General features: G+C 52.4%; 1 long non-coding RNA gene across 1 annotated transcript; it reads right to left on the reverse strand.

Moving 5' to 3' along the window:
* Positions 1-257: 257 nt before the first annotated feature.
* LOC149123155 (uncharacterized) lies at positions 258-2,543 on the reverse strand. The gene is made up of 3 exons (XR_016217589.1): positions 2,315-2,543; positions 1,378-1,518; positions 258-1,137 (listed from the first exon to the last, which is right to left on the reverse strand). It is a non-coding gene; the product is annotated as an uncharacterized LOC149123155 (long non-coding RNA).
* Between the last annotated feature and the right edge of the window lie 16,282 nt (positions 2,544-18,825).

Raw genomic sequence — 18,825 nt, forward strand, 5'->3', positions numbered from 1 at the left:
ACGGGCTGAGGGTCAGGATCCAGGCAGGGTGAGGTCAGAGAGAAGGAGCGGGGTCCCAGGTGTTGGCGGGCATGGCGCTGTGGTGCCCAGCTGTGCACGCACCTCAAGCTTGTGGGAGCCAACGCTCGGGTCATTCACTGGACCTGCCTCACCCTGGGGACTTGACCTCACCCCTCCATCACAGCCCAGACCTGAGGGCCAGGACTCCATGTCATTCCCTGGAACCCGGAACCAGAGCCCGGAGCCCGGAGCCCGGAGCCCGGAGCCTGGAGCCCGGAGCCCGGAGTGGTAGCCGATATTTGGTCTGATGGCCCAACCCCATGTCCCAGATGGGGAGACTTGACGGTGAGAGAATGAAGGAGCCGATTCATGAAGCCCAAATTGGTCTTTCCACCTGGCCCTGGCCAGGGCGCACCATTTCCAGCAAAATCCTGCCTCTTTCATGCTCCAGCCAGAGGTTCCCCACAAGGCCGGCGTCTCTTCCCCTCCCTCTCTCCTGGCAAGCTCCGTGGCCAGGTCAGGCCATTGAGAACTAGAAGGAGCTGGTTTCTTCCGGTCCCAGGGAAAAACAAGCCCGTCCATTTGCTGGGAGCCCCGAGGAGGCAGCTCCTCGCAGACACTGGTGGGTCTGTATGCAGGGCTGAGGCCGCGGCACCCTCCGGGCGGGCAGTAATGACTTCTCGGAGGGAGCTGGCCTGGGCTCAGACCGCTCGGGTGTGGGGAGAGGAAGCTGAAGACAAAACTGGGCCTTGCTTCTCGTAAAGGTCTCGTTCTAAAAATACAGACACAGTTAGCCTGGTGAGCAGCCTGCGGGGTGCTCGTCTGTGCTGAGAAGCAACAGAGCCAGGCCGCGGTCCCTGCGTGAGGTGGCCAGACCGAGGGAGTGCAAAGCAAGCTTCCTCCTGGCAGGCCCTGGGCCCCACGAGACTGGAGCTCTGGGCTTCTGACAAGCCTGTTAGGGTGCGGGAGGTTCTGAGAAACTGAGACCAGGTCTGGTAAAACAGTAACACATGATGATCCGTTCCATGCCTGTGAATATCAGCAGGTCAGCTTCAGGTAAGGCTTGATCCAGTGGCTCAACCATGTCACCAAGACTCTGGTTTCTTTGTATCTCTCTTTTGGCTCTCCATGAAATCCCTGGGTTATTTGAATTAACAGGGAAAGAAATACAGGATGTCCAGTTAAATTTGAATTTTAGATAAGGAATGAATTATTGTAGTGTGTCCCATGCAATATTTAGAATATACTTATAATAATAAAAACTATATGTCATTTATCTGAGATTCAAATTTTGCAGGATATCTTGCATATTATCTGACAATCCTGAGATAAGCACATATTCTCTCTCTCTGTGTGTCTCTGTCTCTCTGTTCATACCTCTACTCGCAGGCCAGCCCCGACTGTTGGCAAGCTCCAGCTGAGATCTTGTCTCTGGTCTCCTCCCTTCACTGGCCCCGGTGCTTACAAAAAGAACCAATTGCAGGTGGCAGGGTACCGACTGCCTAACCCTCCTGGCACCTGTGAAACAAGCATTGAGAGGAACCCGGGATTTCAGCCACTTGGATTCCCAGCTAATGGCTGAGCTGGGAGGGTAGGAGGAAGGAAGGAAGAAAGAAAGGAAGATATTGGACTTGAAAGAGCGCATGGGGGGGCCAGCACTGTGGTGTAGTGGGTAAAGCCGCCACCTGCAGTGCCCGCATCCCATGTGGGCACCGGTTCAGGTCCCGGCTGCTCCACTTCCTATCCAGCTCTCTGCTATGGCCTGAGAAAGCAGTGGAAGATGGCCCAAGTCCTTGGGCCCCTGCACCCACATGGGAGACCCGGAAGAAGCTCCTGGCTCCTGGCAGATGGGCGCAGCTCTGGCCATTGTGGCAGACTAAGGAGTGAACCATTGGATGGAAGACCTTTCTCTCTCTCTCTTTCTCCCTCTCTCTCTGCCTCTTCTCTCTCTGTGTAACTCTGATCTTCAAATAAATAGATAAATCTTTCAAAAAAAAAAAAAAAAAAAAGCTCCGGAGTCAGCGGGAGAAGCAGAAGTGAATTCAATAATTACAGTAACACGCGAGACACACGCTCTTGAATGGCAGCACCCACACTGTGGGTGTTTGCTGATGTGCCGTCCGTAAGCACACCCATCTCCCAATATGCACATTGAACACCCACGCAAATGTGTGCTGTGGGCCTGGCTGTGGGAGTTAAGAGGTGAGGGGTACCCCAGGAAGGAGGAGCAGGCCAGGTGAGGCTGAGGCCCAGCACCTAGGCCGCCGAGGACTGAAGGAGAACCTAGCTGGGCAGGTACTCAGTGCACATGCACCTGTGGGATTCTTCCTGCTTCATGGTCCAGGGAAGATCACTGCATCTGGCCCGTGCGGCCCCCATGTCCTGACAACATGGAGACTCTTTGCTGCCCAAGCACCAGTTGTGGGGAGCAACTCGGACTAGACTAAGTTACTGGAATTAAGACTTATTCTATGCATCTGCTCTCCCACAATATGGCGCTGGGAGAGGAGGAAACAGCTTCTACGCAGCTGCCTCCAGTTCAACCAATAAACAGCAGGACCTGCTCCTGATTGGAGGAGAGCAGCGTACTCGGCGTGTGGGTAGCAGAGTTGGGATTTGTGGAAGAGGACTATAAAGGAGGAGAGAGACAACATGCACCGGGAACATCTAAGGGGAACATCTGAAGGAACACCTGTGCAGCCCCCGAGAGAGCCGGCCGGCGGTGTGCCGCTCCCCCGCGGAAGTGGGGAAAGTGGCAGGGGGAACCGCCCTTCCACAGAGGTGGAAGGGACGGTAGCCAACCCGGGAAGAACCAGCAGCAAACCCGGGGAGGGCCGAGCAGACAAAAGAACAGCGCAGGGTCCTGTGTTGTTCCTCCAAGAAGAGGGGGAGTGAAATAATGGTGCCGTGACTCGGATATGAAGCCTAGGCAGGGTTTAGTGTCGTTCCTCCGCGAAGAGGGGGAGCGACAACCAGTGCCTTCTGCCACTGTTTCTGCAAAAAACACTCACCCTGCATCTCAGCAAGTGAGTGACTCATTCCCACGGAGGGAGCTGATTTCTCCACATCTGAAAACATTGTAAACAGCCAAAGGATGCAGGCACAAAAGGAAACAAGGTTAGCAACCAGGCTCGAGGAAGCAGAGTCAACCTGGCCAGTTATCAAAGAAATGCAAATTCAAACAACCCCAGGTGCATATTTCCACCTAGCAAATCAGCAGCCCGGAAAGGAGACGGAGTGAAACCCTTCCAGGGCGGGGAGGTCTGGGAGACCCACGACGTGATCTGCGGGGCCCGGGGCCCGTGGCACACGGGGGCTTCTGTTTCAAACCAGATGAGAGTTTCAAGATGCAGCAGCACCCCACTGAATCAAGTGCTGGGCTCTCCTAAGTCTCGAGGAGGCCGTGGGGAGGGAGGACAGCCCTGCGGGCAGTGTCCCGCCTCCCAGCCAAGCGTCCCTTCGCCTCCTCCCTGGCCTCGCCTGCCTCCCTTCCACTCCGCCCCCCTCCCCGACACACCGGCATTCCTCCCATCAGCATTTAACTTACACACAAGTCTTCCTGCTCTCCCTCCCTGGCCAGCTGTGCCCCTCCTCCCAGCTTCTCCCTCACCTGGTCTGGATTCCACTCACTTTCCGCCTTTCTCCCTGGGCGAGCTCCTCCAAGCCTGTGGCCTTAGTCACCTCCTCCGTGTGGGTGACTCACAAGTTCATGGCCTTCAACCAGACTCGGCTCTGCGGTTCAGACCCTGTGGCCCACTTGACGATTCCTCCTGCCTATCTTGAAGACCCTCTGGACTCCTTATGTACAAAACCACCCCAACCTGGCCCTCTTCCTCTGTTCCCTATGTCTGTGGATGCCGCCACCGCCCACCTCCTTTCTTACATCAGGAATTTAGAAGGGTCCTTCATATTCCCTCTCCCCACCCCACACCCATATTTTTTTTTTTACACAGAGAGAGAAGAGGCAGAGAGAAAGAGAGAGAAGTCTTCTATCTACTGGTTCACTCCCCAGTTGGCTGCAACAGCCAGAGCTGTGCCGACTGGAAGCCAACAGCCAGGACCTTCTTCCTGGTCTCCCACGCGTGTGCAGGGGTCCAAGGACTGGGCACTCTTCTACTGCTGCTTTCCCAGGCCATTAGCAGAGAGCTGGATCAGAAGTGGAGCAGCTGGGACTTGAATTGGTGCCCATATGGGGTGCTGGCACTGCAGGTGGCAGCTTTACCCACTATGCCACAGCGCTGGCCCCACCACCCTCACATCTTAAATCAAGTCTGATTCCACGCTTTGTCAATCTTCCCTCCTCAGAAGTTCCTAAATGCACCTGCTGATCTCTGCCTCTGTACGTGTGCACATCATCTGGGTTACGCTCACCTTTTGTTTGGACCACTGCAGGAACTCCCCACTGCTGCCCCTCTCTCAACACTGTAGCCAGCGTTAGTAAGCCCAGGTCCAGTTCGAAGGATTCTACCGCTCTCAGACCAAGGCCAACACCTTCCATATGGCCCCCCGGCCCCCACCTGTCCCGTTTCCGATCCCCCAGCTCCTCGCGCTCCAGCTCCTGTGGGCTCCTTCTAGTTCCTTGTACGCTACCACGCTGCTGCCTCCGTCTGGAATTCTCTCCCCGCCCCTCTTGGCCTGGTTGGCTCCTCATCATCTTGAAGCTCCCCCCGCCCCCATCCCTTTTTCCTTAGGAAATCTTTCCACTAAGCACCCGGCAGAATCAGCTTCCACCATCCCAGACTTTGACAGCTCGCGTCTCTCTCCTTGGTGACACTTCATGAGATGACAACTGTGCGTACCTGTGGGCTGAGCTGGGGACTGAGAGGAGCCTGTCTCCCCAGCCGGGCGAGCGGATCCACACATGGAGAATCTGGTTCTCTCTCGCCTTTACAGCGCCAACACTTCATCAGCAGGGGCAAGGAGAAAGTGCTCAATAACAGTTGGTGAATGAGTGAATGGGAAATCCATCTGACGGCACTCATTGAGAGCTGTTGAAATGCCACGTTTGGACCCAATTATCCAACTCCTAGAAATTTATCTCAAGGAAGTAAGGAAAAAAGTTATAAAACTGTTCACTATGTTTTTTTAATAGCAACTTAAATATGAATATGTATATGGAAAATGTTAAAGAGTGGAAAAATCTACAGAGCAAATAACATGCTCATTAAAAGTAATTGTAGGGGTGGGCATTGAGCCTGGTGGTTAAGATATTGGTTGGGACACTGAGTCCGCATGCCTGGGTTGACTGCCAAGCTCTGGCTCCAGATCCCAGCTTCCTGCTGATGAAGACCTGGGAAGCAGTGGGGATGGCTCAAGTAATCGCGTTTCTGCTATGTATGGGGACTGAGTTCCTAGCTTCAGCTCGGCCTAGCCCCAGCTGTTTTGGACATTTAGGGAGGGAACCAGTGGTTGGGATCTCTCTCTCTCTCTCTCTCTCTCTCTCTCTCTCTCTCTCCTTTCTATCTCTGTCTCATTCTTTCTCTGTAGCTCTGCTTCTCCAATAAATAATAAACAAGTAAATTGTCAAGACTAAGCAGCGGTATGGAAAACAGTTTGCAGTAGTACAATTGCTTTTCCTAAACTGAATGCAAAGTTGGATTTTTACAACTCTGTAAAATGTTTTATTCATGCAAACAAGCACCAGACAGCAGCAAGGAAATACGAGTTGATTTGTCCAAAAAGTGGGTCATGATTGAATTTTCCATTTCATTTTGATTTCTCTGAGTGTAATTATATTACTGTCTTTGCACAAATAATATTTTGACGTAAGCTTTGAGTTGTATCCAGCAACAGATTGACCAAAACAACCGTGTGAATCTAAAGAGACATCAAAGCACAGTTAGTTACATTTGAGTCACTGCTCAGTGGGGTGGCAAATGCCTAATAAATAATGGTATTTTAGAATGGCTTTCTTAGCCACTTTTAAAATAGATCTTATGGTAATTATGCCCTAGGATTACAATATTTTATGAACTTCCGTGTACGTGTCATTGTGTGGAAACAGGTTTGGGTTTTCCTCGGGTAAATAACTAGCTATGGAATGGCTGAAATATACAGTAGGTCTAACTTTTTAAGTAACTGTCAACTGGTTTCCCAAGTGATGGGACCGTTTCACATTCTCGCCAGCGGTGGGTGCATGCTGGTGGAATGTAAATGGTCCCCGTCCTTGCCAGCATGTGGTGTGGTCAGCCTTTTAATTTTATCCAGTCTGATGGGTGTGGATTGTGGTTTGAACTTGCATTTCTCTAATGACTAGCAATGTCAAGAATTTTTCAACTTCTTACTTGATATTTGTATATAATCTTTCGAGACATGTCTGTTCAAACGTTTTACCCATTTTCAAATTGAGTCGTTTTATTATCAAGTTGTCAGGGATACTTCAATGCTGTAAATCCAAGTCCCTTATGTATTTTGTAAATGTTTTCTTCAGTTGATAGCTTGCCTTTTCCCAACATAACGTGGTCTCTTAGAAAAGTTTAGAATCTCGATGAAGCGCAGCCCATCGGTTTTTACGTGTCTAGCTTGTGCTTGCCTTAGCCCAACGTCACTAAGATTTTTCTCCCCTGTTTTATAGAGGGATTATTGTAGCCTTAGCTCTTTCATTTAGGGGTGTGACCCGTTTAGTGTCAGGTTCTTTATTTGACATAAAGATCAAGGCGCTTGGGGCCGATGCTGCAGTGCAGGAGGCTGAGCCGCTGGTCATGACACTGGTACCCACACTGGAGTCCTGGCTTCTCCGTTACTGATCCAGCTGCCTGCTCAAGTACCTGGGAGCCAGCAAATGCCGCCCAAGTACTTGGTCCCCTGTCACCCACATGGGAGGCCAGGATGGAGTTGGGGCACAGAGGTTAAGATGCCACTTGAGACATCTGCATCGCATCTCACACTAGAATGCCTGGGCTCGAGTCTGGGCTCCACTTCTAATTCCGCCTTCCTGCTCCCGGGAGGCAGCAGATAATGGCTCACCAGCTTGGATCCCTGTCACCCGTGTAGGAGAATCAGTTTCTGTTCCTGGCTCCTAACTTCAGCCTGGCTGTTTAGACATTTGTGGAGTGAACTAGTGAATAGGGGATCTCTCTCTCTCTCTCTCCCCTCTCTCTCCCTCTCTGCCTTTCAAATAAAAATAAACAAACAAGGGCTGGTGTTGTGGCACAGTGGGTTGAGCTGCCAGCACCACACCAGAATCCCGTATCCGAGTGCCAGTTAAAGTCCCGCCTGCTCTGCTCTCATCCTGTTTCCTGCTCCATGTGCTGGGGAAGGAGCAGATGATGGTCCAAGCCCTTGGGTGCCTGCCACCCATGTAGGAGACCCAGGTGGAGTTCCAGACTCCTAACTGGCCCCACCCACCCCTGGCTGTTGCAGCCATCTGAGGAGCGAACGGGCAGATGGAAGATCTCTCTATGTCTCTCCTCTCCCTCTGCCCATCATTTTGCTTATAAAATAAATATTTCTTAAACTATATCAAAATTGTAAAAATCTTATGGGATATGGTAAAAGCAACATAAAAAGGGAAGTTGATAGCAATAAATGTCTACATTAAAAAAATAAAAAGATCCCAAGTAAACAATTTAAAATGGAACCCCAAGGACTTAGAAAAATAAGAACAAAGCAAACCCCAAATCAGTAGAAGGGAAAGAGGAATAAAGGTCAGAGCAGAAATAAAACAGAGACTAAAAGGAATAATATAAAAATAATGGAACAGGCCGGCGCCACGGCTTACTAGGCTAATCCTCCGCTGTGGCGCTGGCACCCCGGGTTCTAGTCCCGGTTGAGGTGCCGGATTCTTTCCCGGTTGCTCCTCTTCCAGTCCAGCTCTCTGCTGTGGCCCGGGAGTGCAGTGGAGGATGGCCCAAGTGCTTGGGCCCTGCACCCCATGGGAGACCAGGAGGAAGCACCTGGCTCCTGGCTTTGGATTGGAGCAGAGCAGGCTGTAGCGGCCATTTGGGTGGTGAACCAACGGAAGGAAGACCTTTCTCTCTGTCCCTCTCTCTCAGTCTAACTCTGCCTGTCAAAAAAAAAGAAACAAATTTTTGTAAAGATAAAACAGAAAAGCTCTTTGCTAGAGTAAGAAAGAGAGAAACTACGAATACATAGAGTCAGAGAGGAAACGGGAGACATCAGAGCAGACAGCACATGTTACAAGGCTCGGCAGAGACTGCTACGCACAGCCGCGCACCAGCCAGCTGTGCGACCTGGAGAGGACGAATGCGGCCCTGAGCTCAGCCTGCTAGTACTGCCTCATGAGGGAGCAGAAATAGCAAACCAAAGTAGACGGTTGATTCGACAATAAACTCAAAGTGGGGCATAGACTTCTGTGTAAAGGCTGCAACTAGAACTCCCGGAGGGCGACGCAGTGACAAATCTTCACTCCCTCGAGCTAAGCAAGAACTTCTCAGGTATGCAAAATAAAGCACAAGCGGCAATGGGGAAGGCAGATCCGTGAGACTACGTCAAAATGCAAAAGTAGGTATCATCAGGGAAGTGAGAGACAATTCACAGAATGGGAGAAAATGCTTGTACGTCGTGTATCTCACAAAGCAGTTATATCCAGAACACATTTTCTTAAAAAAACCCTATGATAATAAAAAGACAAATAGCTTGATCAAAAATTGAGCAAAGGATCTGTAGACATTTCTCCAGTGAAGATGTACAACTAGCCATTCAGAACGTGTTCAGCACCACCAGTCATTAGGGAAAGGCATCTCAAAGCCACACACGGTGCCGTGCCACACCCCCTGGTGAGGCTAGAGAGATGGGCGAGAGCCAGGGCTGAGGATGTGGGGAAAGCGGGGCCTCCTGCCCTGCTGGCGGGACTTAGACCAGCACGGCTGCTGTGGACAACAGGTGGCAGCGGTTCTGCACATGGTCACACCGGGAGTCGCTGAGCGACCCAGCAATCTCACTCCTGGCAGTCCACCCGAGAGAAATACAACCAGCTGTATGTCGATGGTCATAGCAGCCAGAGTGGAGACTGCTCTCGGAGTGGAGACTTCCATCAGCCAATGAGGGGATGACCCCCATGTGGTGTATTGTCCACGTAACAGAAAGGAATGAAAATCTGATACGTGCTACAACATGCATGAGCCTTCTAACATGGTCAGTGAAAAAGTCCACATTCCATTTATATCAAATGCACATCAAATACATATACATAAATATATATATAAAGATTTGTTTATTTATTTGAGAGGCAGAGTTATAGACAGAGAAAGGGAAAGACAGAGAGAGGTCTTCCACCCTCTGGTTCACTCCCAAATGGCTGCAATGGCCAGAGCTGGGCTGATCTGAAGCCAGGAGCTTCTTCCAGGTCTCCCACATGGGTGCAGGGGCCCCAGGACTTGAGCCATCTTCCACTGCTTTCCAAGGCTATAGCAGAGAGCTGGATCGGAAGAAGAGTAGCCGGGATCCGAACCCGTGCCAATATGAAACGCTGGCACTGGAGGCGGAGGCTCAGCCCACTATGCCACAGCGCTGGCCCCACATCAAATATATTAAGCAAATCTATGGTGACAAATGTAGATTAGTGGTTGCTTCGGGCTACTGTTCGAGGGAATAGGGAATGAGAGCTAACAGGTGTGGGGTTTCTTTCAGGGAAGATGAAAATATTCTATAATTCAACCAGTGATGGTTACACAACCCTGTGGCTATACTTAAAGCCACAGAGCTGTAGACCTCATGGAGGTGACTTCTATCATCATTATTTCTCAATATGTCTATTAAGAGTCTACCGAGTATACGAGTACGTCTGTCTCTGGACCCTGTTTTCTAGTATATTGAGTTATTTGTCTATGTTGACACTAACACCACACTATTTTGATTGCTGGAGCTTTATGGATTTGGAAATTAGCATAATTTCAACAACTTTTCTTCTTTATTTAAGATTGTTCAGGCTACTGTAGGTCTTTTTTAGAGCTATTGTGCTATTTCCCATGTACGCACGTACACACACACACACACACACACACAACCCTGCTGGAGTTTTATTGGAAAAATACTGCATGTATAGATCCACTTAAGGAAAATGAGCACCATAATGATATTGAGTCTTCTGGCCCACGAGACAGATTCTGTCCATTTGGTCATCTTGAAGTTCTCCGCAGTGTTCTGTAATTTTCACTATCCGAGTCTTGCATCTCTTCTGTCAAACTCTCTGTTAAGAATTTCACATTGTTGGTGACTTCCAAAGTTTTAAAAGAATATTTTCAGCTGAAATGCTGCCATGTTGGGCCGAAAGGACCGAACCCAGCATCAAGTGGACAAGGTCTCCCCGGCCCCTCAAATTCTACTGGGATGAATCAGGCTTAGAAAGCCACCCAGCTACAAACACTCGCTACCTTTCACTAAACAGTAGTGTGAATTTTTAAAATTTCACTTTCTCACTGTCTGTTGCTAGGGCGCCAAAATACACTTGAATACCCAAAAATATCGATCTGCACGTCTGTGAATGTCCTACATTGAAATGTATATTACAGTAACTTTTTTGTGGCTGCCTTATGATTTTCTACCTGGATGATCATGTCATCTGCAAATCAAGAGAGCTTGATGAGGCCGGCGCTGTGGCACAGCAGATTAACCCCCTGGCCTGGAGCACTGGCATCCCGTATGGGCGCCAGTTCAAGTCCCAGCTGCTCCTCTTCTGATCCAGCTCTCTGCTGTGGCCTGGGAAAGCAATAGGGTGTGCGTTAGCAGGAGGCTGGCGCTGGTGGTAGAAGCAGGACTTAGAAACCAGGCACTGTGTCATGGCACGTGGGCGGCCCAAGTGGCATCTGGACGGCTACCTCCAGCTCCTGCCCCCAAGCCTGGATTTCTTAGAGTGAAGCCTGAGCTGTCCTCATCTGAGCACAGAATACCGACGGCCTCAGTGTGTCGTCACAGCCTACAGAGCTACGCTAGGCTATTAAAAAAAAAAAAAGATTTATTTATTCGAGAGGCAGTTACAGACAGAGATGGAGAGAGAGAGAGAGAGAGAGAGAGAGAGAGAGGTCTTCCATCTGCTGGTTCACTCTTCAATTGGCCACAATGTCCAGAGCTGGGCCGATCTGAAGCCAGGAGCCAGGAGCCGCTTCCAGGTCTCCCACGCAGGTGCAGGGGCCCAAGGACTTGGGCCATCTTCTACTGCTCTCCCAGGCCATTAGCAGGGAGCTGGATAGGAAGTGGAGCAGCCGGGACTTGAACCAACGCCCATATGGGATGCCGGCACTGCAGGCGGCTTTTTCCAACCCCTCAGAGACTATCTGGAGCTAGTGGTGACCCGGGGACAAGTGTGGGACAGGTCCCAGAGCTTTGACCTGCCCATGGCAGACCAGCGGCACCAAGGGCTGGGAAGCAAAGAGTAGAGGCTGCTGGGATCTGAGAGCACCCGGAAGCAGAAGGCGCTGGGCGGGGTTTCTGCTCTTGTCCAGTGCCGTGTTTGCGTCACAGGAAGGAGTCTGGAGGATAAGCACTGCCGCTCATGGAGGCCCAGCCGGGCCCTGTGCCAAGGGGTCTGCACCGTCCCGGTGCTGTGCACCAAGTGGGCTCAGTACCAGCTTCCCTCTCCGGTACCCAGGCGAGGCGGGGACAGCGGAAATGGCGAGGGCCCGCAGTCAGAGATGGACTGGATTTACCACAAACCTTCATATTGTGCTTTTCTATTTTTTAAAGATTTATTTATTATTTGAATGTCAGAATTACACACAGAGAGAAGGAGAGACAGAGAGAGAGAGAGAGAGAGGTCTTCCATCCACTGGTTCACTCCCCAATTGGTTGCAATGGCCGGAGCTGCGCTGATCTGAAGCCAGGAGCCAGGAGCTTCTTCCAGGTCTCCCACGTAGGTGCAGGGGCCCAAGGATTTGGGCCATCCTCCACTGCTTTCCCAGGCCATAGCAGAGAGCTAAATTGGAAGTGGAGTAGCCAGGACTTGAACCGGTGGCTATATGGGATGCGGGCACTGCAGGCAGTGGCTTTACCCGCTACGCCACAGCAGTGGCCCATGCTTTCTATTTTGAGCTGGCATTTCTTAAGAACTTACTATGTGCTGGTCACAGCTGTGTTAGGATAAACCACTTTTGGCCTATATAAATGACAGTTTCATAGAGATCCACCTAATATATGACTTCATTTCAGCATGTTAAAACTCCATGGTGTAGGCACCATTACTATCCCATTTTACAGATGCGAGGACAAAGAAGCGAATGACTTGCCCAAGGTCACACATCTGATGCGTGGCAGAGCCAGGCTGTCCGTTCAGGAGGTCTGGCTCTGGCTCCCCTGCTTGTGACCCCCTTCTCTGGGCACAGAGGCAGCTGTGCCCGCAGACTGAAGGGGCTGGCCCTGGTCCCTGCTCTGTACCCAGCCCTGTGATCTCATCCTGTGAGCCCCGGGCATCACGGTGGAGACAATGCGCTGCTCCAAACACCACTGCCAGGATAACCAACGCCGCAGACTCCCACAGCCGCAGAGAAAGTCCTGCAGCAGAGCGTCAGTCCGCATGACGCCCGACGCGCAGTGATGTCCCAGCGGAAGAAGCTGCCCCCTGCCATTGTCTCGATCCCGCCGAGGGCAGATCTGGGGCCCAGCCCCAGCCCTGCCAGCCTCCTGCCACCCTGCCCCAAGGCCCCCCACCTGGAAGGTAGCTTGTTTGATCTGAGCCAGACCCAAGGGCCCCCCAACCAGAACCGCCCCCTGGGATCCTCACCGGTCCGTAGCAAAACAAGAATACAACGACAATGTGCAGGGTTTTCCCTAAAGCTGATCATGAACATGCGTTGCCAGCCTGCCAATGTACAGCCGCCTGTCCCAACAGCTCACAGAGCCCGTGACCCCAGACACGGTTCCCTTGAGCAGGTGGAGAGACTGGGGCAGGCGGGGGGCTTGCAAGGCAGGGCCTGTGGTGTGCCTGGCTGCTACAAAAGTCCGGTTCTGAGAGTCTGTGTTTCCCAACCCAAGAAGCTGTCAGGTCTGTGGCTTGGAAGGAGCTGTTGAGGTCCACAGGGGATACCAGAGTAGCCTGGGGCTCTGGAGAGGTGGGTGGCCGCGCCCCGGGCTCACACTGAATGCTTAGGGTTCGGCCAAAGCGGTGGTTGCTGTGGCCGAAGAACAGATGTGGACCTAGTTTGGAAGTCCGTGGATCAGGACGCCTGGGGGATACTGGATAAGAGGGAGGAGCAGAAGCCAGAGAGGAGGCAGAGCAGGGACAGGCTTGGAGCTGGAAACAGAAAACGGCAAGTTCCCTTCTGCCCGTGAGGACACGCGCCGTCTGACTCCCGTGCGGGCTGGAGGAGCGATGGGACAGATGTGGCACCGCAGGGCAGACCGTGGGACCTGGAAGAAGTGGCACGGTGACCTGCACTTGACAAATGCTTCTGGGGGGGGGATGGATGAGCCCTCCAAGACTTGGGGTTCGCTCTCTACTGCTTCATTCTTTGCCGTGTGACAAAGCCACGCACCGAGATCCCACGTTCTTAAAACACAGGAAGATAAAAGGGAAGAAAATGTACAAATGGACTTGGAAGGCAGCGCTGAGCTCATTTCCGGGGACTCTGGGCTTCGTCCTTAAGCACTTGTAGACTTTACTGTTCTTATCTCAAAAATGGGTACACCGATGTTTACCTCTTTGGGCTGTCATCAGGACTAGAAAGGAAAGCAGGGACAGGCACTCAGTGGAACTTACAGCCCCTGCTCCTGCCGGACCACACTGGGAAAGCTGGGGGCAGCATGGCCAGGGATAGCACAGAGACGCAGAGGGCGTCACCTCCTTAGCCATCATCTACCTCCATCCCAGCTCGGATGCACTCACCGGGTAAGCGATGCCAGCTGGACATGCTAGGAGACTAAACGTACGGCCTGGGCCAGACAGCCCTCATGCTCCAACCGTCCAGGCCCACTCATGCGACCTCACTGCCCCGCGGGTGCCTCACTGTCGCAGGACTCCCACGGGCGCCAGGGGTCTTTCCACCCCGGCCCCTCTGCCCCTGCTTGCCGCTGTCAGGCCGAGTCCAGTTTCCAAGTCTTTAATTCCACCCCCCGACCCCTATTCCCACCGCCAGGAGCAAGTGCTGGGCAGAAGACACGTGAGAACAGCGTTGCCTTCACTGTGTGGCCCTGAGTTGACTTCCGGTGATAAGATTTCTTGCAAAAAGGGTGGAGGAATCCAGTTAGGAGACGTGAAGACGAGGAAAATTAAGAGCACACAGCTCCCGGCCGGCAGGAAATGGCCAGGGCAGAGACTCTCCCCGAGTTTGTTTGTTTGTTTGTTTGTTTGTTTCTTTTTTTTTTTTTTCTGACAGGCAGAGTGGACAGTGAGAGAGAGAGACAGAGAGAAAAGTCTTCCTTTTCCGTTGGTTCACCCTCCAATGGCCGCCACACCGATCCAAAGCCAGGAGCCAGGTGCTTCTCCTGGTCTCCCATGGGGTGCAGGGCCCAAGCACTTGGGCCATCCTCCACTGCACTCCCTGGCCACAGCAGAGGGCTGGCCTGGAAGAGGGGCAACCGGGACAGAATCCGGCGCCCCGACTGGGACTAGAACCCCGGCTGCTGGCACCGCAGGTGGAGGATTAGCCTATTGAGCTGTGGCGCCGGCCTCTCCCAGAGTTTCTATGGGCATTTAGTGCACTCCCTGCCCAGGCTCCTAAGGGAAGCTTTGCCCAAGCTGGATAAAGGAGCGGGGCTCGTGTCACCAGACTGAGGTTGAAAAGACTAAAGCTTCTTTTCAAAGGGAACAGCAGTAAATTCAACCTAACAGATTTCATAGCATATTACAAAGTGACAATTACCCAAACCATATGGTGACAATGGGGAAAAAGTGATCCGTGGAACAGACTAGTAATCCATGTAAAACCAGGAATAACTGAACAACCCAACAGCCAGGAACACACTGACAGTGTCACAAGTGCCCTGGGCAGACAGCAGTACAGGGACAATGACACTGACACCTCACTCTGTACTCAGTGCGCACGGCTGAAACACAGCACAAAAAAGACAAGGCCATGCAGTCCCACGTTTTTGTCATATTTGAAGAGAACCCATCGAGAGAGGCAAAAAAAAAAGTACTTTCGATTTAAAAAAAAAAACAGGAACCCTAAGGGGTGGGCGCGTAAGCAGCTGTGTGGAACGCCCACTCCAATACCAGAGCTCTGGTTCCAGTCGCAACTATTCTGCTTCTGATCCAGCTTCCTGCTAATGCACCTGCGAGGTGGTAGATGATGGCCCAAGTGCTTGGCCCCTGCCACCCACCTGGGAGGCCCAGATGAAGCTCCTGGCTTTGACCTGGCCCAGCCCTGGCTGTTGTGGGCGTTTGAGGAGTGAACGAGTAGACGGAAGATCTCCCTCTCTCTCTCTCTGTCTCTTCTTTCTTTCTGTCATTGTGCCTTTAAAATAAATAAATCTTTTTTTAAAAAAGAGTAATCTTTGTTGCATAAAACAGGCCAACCACAGGAGGAATAACAGCCTGGAAGAAATAACAAACCACTGATATATCCAAAATATATTCGCTTTGGCTTTGCTACAAAATCCTGAAATCAGTGCCCAGATTCTATGCAGTAAGCAGCAAAGGAGATGAACAGACAGTTTACGCGGGGCGTGCAGATGGTGAATCAAAACACGGAAAAGTACAGGGCTCCACCAGGAGCAAGAACAAGCAAACAGACTGGGTCTGGGCATGAGTGTGCGTGTGCAGGGCAAGTGACAGGCAAGCCGACTGGGAGCATCCTGCAGGGCAGGGCTGTGGGGACACGCAGGACAGCACAGAGCAGCTAAGGGCAGGTGCCTGGAGCCAGACTTCCGGGTTAAACAAGCACCGGCCCCATCTTGCGCGAGCCATCTCATGTCTTTGTGTCCGGATTTCCTCGACAGTCCCATAATGTTAAATAAGTCAATAGATACACAGTGCTGTGTGTGAGTGTATTTCAAAATTTTCATGGAAAATAGAATTACAGGGCCAGTGCTGTGGCATAAAGCCGCCACCTATAGCGCCGGTGCTATGGGTAAAGCTGCCACCTGCAGTGCCGGCATTCCATGTGGGCTCCAGTTCAAGTCCCGGCTGCTCCACTTCCGATCCAGCTCTCTGCTATGGCCTGGGAAAGCAGTGGAAGATGGCCCAAGTCCTTGAGCCCCTGCACCTGTGTGGGAGACCGGAAAGAAGCTCCTGGCTTTAGATCAGCCCAGCTCCGGCCGTTGTGGCCATCTGGGGAGTGAACCAGGCAGCTGGGAGTGGCTGGGTGCGGAGCGGTCCTTAGTACAGATGACAGTGCTCACTCCTCCTCCCAGAACTGCCACCCGGCCTAGGTGCCCAGCCCACATCCCTGGCTGTGGAATTTGTCCTCAGCTGCCTATCGGTTCTGCCTCCTTAAGATCTTCACAAGCCTTAAGCCCTAAGCGCCTGAGGCCAGCTACCTGTGACATTCACAAATTGAATAATACATTGCCAATTCAGAAAGTAGAAGATGGTGTTTTGAGCTGGCACAACCTTAGACGCACACTGAAAATACCATCGCTCTTTCCCCTTGCTCATGTTTTTCTGGTCTGCTTGTTTGTTCCTGATCTGTTGCAGGTAATTTAGGTGCCTCAGCGGGTAATCCCGAGCCTGCTGTCTGGTCATGACCGTGGCGTCACCCATCGCCACTGCGTCCCAGGGTCTGCATTAGCGGGAAGCTGGAATCTGCAGTGGGGACTGGGATCAGCGGGTGCCATGGGGGACAAATCTTACCCGCTGGGCCCAGGAACCGTATTATAATGATGGCTCTCTGGGCCTGTAGCTCTGACTGCCTCCTTTGCCTGGATCAGAGGTCCCACCTCGCTGCATAGACTTCAGCAAGCACCTGGCTGGATGTCTGATATCCTGAATGAATGAATGAATGAATGTGTGAATGAGTAAATGAGTGAGTGAGCTTTCTCTCTCTCAGTGCCCCATGGGTGGCTGGGAAAAGGGGTCTGTGTTGCAGGATCCTTTCTTGTACCCCTTGGCTCAGCATCCTAAATCTTTGAGGAAGGGGTCAAGCCCAAGGTCAAGTCCTCCCACCTGGCTCTAAAGGGCCGACTCCCTGAGCCACAGGATCCACCCCTCGCAAACGGATCTGGCCACCCTCATGCAGGTCAGCCACGGAGAGGGGCTTGGGCGAGGCCTGGCCACAGCCCTTCCCTGCTGTCCACGGGGGAATCTCGGGTCACGGGGAGCAGTCCCCGGAGGCCAGGAGGGGATGGGCTCTCCAGGCCTTCCGCCCAGCCCAGCTGCTCCGTGCCCTCGGGAGCCCCGTGGCCGCCAGCCCACAGCCCGATGACTTCACCGGCTGTGTGGCTGAAACCCGAGCCCTCGCACTAGGCGCTGAGCAGGAAGTTTTTGCCTGCGGTGGGAGCTTTTGTTCTCCAAGCCTTGATCACTAGGCACAGGAATTTCCAGCCAGCTGACGTCAGCCTTCAGCCGACTCAGGCCCAAGTCCATCCAATCTGCAGGGGGGGTGGGAGGCTGTCCCCCACTTCCTCTTCCTCCTGCGTGTGCTCCCGTGACCTGGGGTCAGCTCCCTGTCCACAGGCTCGGGAGGAAGGGCACAGGGAAGCTCATTCGCCTGGAGAATAGTGAGAAAGGCGGGAACAATGTGGTTTCTCGCTCTGGCCCAGCCATCCGCGGCAGCTCGGTGACTTGGGCTGGGCGCTTAGCCCCTCTGGGCTTGGTTTCCTCATCCATAAAATGGGAACACCGGTGCACCAGAGCTCCTAGGAGCAGGGATGTAAGGCATTCAAAAGTGCACGATACATAGAAAATTCACAATCTGAGCAGTTACTTTTGTTATTATTTCTCCAGGGAAGAGAAAATGAAGCAGATTAAGTGAGGCCCCCAGCCAAGGGTCCCGGTGAAAACCAGAGGCTCCCTTCGCCGCGGCTCTGCAGCCAGAGTTGGCCGTCAGTCCTCCCCAGGGAGCACAAGATGACCTCTGGGAGAAGCACACACTGGGTGGCTTTGGCAGTGGAAATGTGTGATCTCCCCACGCATCAGAGGCCCTGGGTTTGGGTCCCAGCTTGATGTGATTCCTGCTAACACACACCCTGGGAAGCAGTAGATGACAGCTCAAGTACTTGGGTCCCTGCCACCCACGTGGGAGACCCAGAATGGTTTTCCAACTCCTGCCTTCAGCCTGGGCCAGTGTGACCATTTTGGGCTTTTGGGAGTGGGGAGTAAATCAGTGGATGGGAACTTTACCTCTCTCTCTCTCTCTCTCTCTCTCTCTCTCGCATGCTGTCAAATAGATAAATAAATAAATGCTCTCAAAGGAATAAATAAATACATAATAAAGGAGTTAAAAGAAGTCCATTGTCTCTTAAGCCTTGAAGTGTGAAGTGGAGGTGTTGTCGGGGCTGGAAGGACCAGGCTGTCTCTGATGATGTCACCTTCTGAGGGACTGGGGTTACAGCATCAGCACCCACATCGTGGGGAGACAGAATTCAACCTTACCACTAACCCGGGGGCCGGAGGGCAGTGATGCTTTTAACATCAGAACAGAGGCCAGAGCTTGGAGCAGCGGGAGCTTCTGGAAGAGTGTCCGCTCCCCCCTCTGGCTCGGCCATTTCTAGGATTCAAGTCTTGAAAGCATCAGAACCCAGTGAGGAACCATGAATAACTAAATCCCTTACTTCTTCCGCTAAACCTCAGCTCCCCATTCCCAACCTCATCTGCCCAGATCAGACGTGAAGCGCCACCATCCTCAGTTCCCTTGGCGATGGAGTGCGGTGGGAGGCGCACCCGACAGGTGTGCACAGGTGTGGAGGGAGCAGGTGGGGGGAAGGAGGAAGGAGAGGTCAGGTGCTGCCCGGGGCCGAGCCTGGTGGAGCTTCGTTGAGAGTCAGGTTCACATG

Source organism: Oryctolagus cuniculus, chromosome 12 (genome assembly GCF_051225735.1).
Source record: "Oryctolagus cuniculus isolate XC-2025 breed Fujian yellow rabbit chromosome 12, ASM5122573v1, whole genome shotgun sequence".
Taxonomy (NCBI): domain Eukaryota; kingdom Metazoa; phylum Chordata; class Mammalia; order Lagomorpha; family Leporidae; genus Oryctolagus; species Oryctolagus cuniculus.